The sequence below is a fragment of the Bos grunniens genome, chromosome 5 (assembly GCF_055505025.1).
Source record: "Bos grunniens cultivar Pamir isolate PY7600 chromosome 5, Bosgru_T2T1.0, whole genome shotgun sequence".
Lineage (NCBI taxonomy): Eukaryota > Metazoa > Chordata > Mammalia > Artiodactyla > Bovidae > Bos > Bos grunniens.
Genome location: NC_141169.1, coordinates 34533387 through 34535657, shown reverse-complemented (window position 1 = coordinate 34535657; position 2271 = coordinate 34533387). Strand labels below are relative to the sequence as shown.

Sequence of the window (2271 nt, the reverse complement as noted above, 5' to 3'; positions counted from 1 at the left end):
TATTGCTTTTAATCACTACAGAATCTCTCACAAGATGTCTAGAGTTTCATAAACATATGTTGATGGCCCTGTTTTGTCAGCCTTCAAATGGTCAAGGTCACAGACAATATACCAGAGGAAGGAAGACAGTGAGCACACTATTATAAATAGATGTGTAGCTTGAAGATACACTTTCAGACATGGGGATATTAGCTGGCAATAGGAAGGAAATGATGACATACAGTAATAATTCTATATTACTTAGGGAATTCTCCATGTATGTGCTAAATGCTTGCTGTGTTTAATCTGATGGGCATCTTGGCATGTCAGAGGTTTAAACATTTATTTCATGAGAGTCAAAAGTGAATTAAAAGCTAAGAATGGAGCACAAGTACAGCTTGGATAGTTGAAAGTTGGCATAGGATAATATTAATTTAGGAAATCTAAGTGGGACACATAAGGACAATATACCTTGCCTTTTGTCATTCTGAACTCCTAGAAAACACAAGCTCTGGGGGACCCTTTTAGGTAGAGTTGAAATAGTAGTACTGAATTTCATTCTCTTGCCTCTTGATAATCTCATTCATACTCAAAAAGTATATATGTATATATATTTTGTACTTGAAAGGGTTGGAGTATTTTAATAGCCTTTAACGGAGAAGCCTGGTAGGCTGCAGTCCCTGGGGTCGCACAGAGTCGGACACGACTGAAGCGACTTAGCAGCAGCAGCAGCAACAGCAGGGATAGAAATATTTTTCTTTGACATTTCAAAACTAGGAAAGTGATAGTTTGTTAAAGGTTAGTTGCAATGTGGAAGTAGAAACCATATCTATAACACTTTTTTATTCTGTTAACTAAAATCTATTCATCTATCTGCATTTTGTTTATCTTATTTTCTGGTTGTTCATTCCTAGTTTACAGAAATACAACTGATTTAAGTATTTTGATCTTGTTGTGTCCTGCAAGCTTATTGAACTGACTTATTAGCTCTAAAAGTTTTTATTTCTCTGTTTTTTTCTTAATTTTTATTTTACTTTTAACAGGTATATTTCAACAATGAAACATCTAAAAGGTCTATCAGTTTTGTTATCTGGTGCTCAGAATTGTCCCCAAGGCCTTGGTTTAGTCTTGTGGGTGTATGGGCTCATGATTTGTGCCTGATGGACCTCAGAACTCCCAGCATCTGGAGAGAGAGGAAAGCAACAAAACAAAAGTATCACCATGGAAGGAAATAGCACCAAAAATAATGTCAGTAGTGTTCACTGATAGGCGTACACACAAATGTTAACCCTTACAGTATCCTGTTCAGGCAGGTATTATAACCAAGACTTCCCTAGTGGCTCAGATGGTAAAAAATCTGCCTCCAATGCAGGAAACCTGGGTTCGATCCCTGGGTCAGGAAGATCCCCTGGAGAAGGGCATGGCAACCCACTCCAGTATTCTTGCTTGGAGAATCCCATGGACAGAGGAGCCTGGCAGGCTGCAGTCCATGGGGTCACAAAGAGCCAGACACGAACGAGTGACTAACACTTCCACTTATAACCATAGGCAAGGATTAGCTCTTGGATAAGTTAACTAACTCCTCTCAGAATTGCAATTTTTCGTTTCTAAAGGAAGAAGTATTATTACTTCTAACAATAATTAATACTGCCCTGAATTTTCCCCCCTGAAGATTAGTACCTATTTTATGGTTGCTTGTTACCATCATCATAATCAGTGTTCCATTTTTCAGATGAAGTCACAGCTCAGAGATTCAGGAAGCTGGGAAATAGAAGGCAGGAATCCAACACTGAGGCGCTTGACTCCGGACCTCCTGCTGATTGATGGCCCACCACCATATAGCATTAGGAAAGAGAAGGTTAGGTTAGAGAGAGGAAGGCATGGGACTGAGGCTTAACTTTTGACTGGGAATCTAACTCGCATTTTGGGAAGAGGTGACAGGAACATGGGGGAGAGCAGTTATTTATAGTCGGGGCCTCAGAGACCTCAGATGCCTGCCTCTGTTGGCACTCTTTCCTCTGCTGGATTTCTGCCTTCTCCCAGCGGTGTTGCCCTTTCCATGTATCGGTTCCATGTATCAGGGTTGCCCAACTCTAGACAAGTGTTTCTTTACTTCATTAACCCTGTTCCCCTTTCTCTGAACTCGCTTCATTTCATGGAGAACTAAAAGAAGGGAAAGGGACTCAATGACCAGTCAGCTATTTCTCCCTTCTTATGACCTGGGAGACCCTAGACAATTTATGCAGCTTTAAGTGTAGCATCTTTTGGGAAAGACACAACCCGTGATCTTCT

General features: G+C 40.4%; 1 long non-coding RNA gene across 1 annotated transcript; it reads right to left on the bottom strand.

The window, feature by feature from the left end:
- Positions 1-975: 975 nt before the first annotated feature.
- Positions 976-1918, bottom strand: LOC147371756 (uncharacterized). The gene is made up of 2 exons (XR_015163740.1): positions 1660-1918; positions 976-1162 (listed from the first exon to the last, which is right to left on the bottom strand). It is a non-coding gene; the product is annotated as an uncharacterized LOC147371756 (long non-coding RNA).
- Positions 1919-2271: the final 353 nt, after the last annotated feature.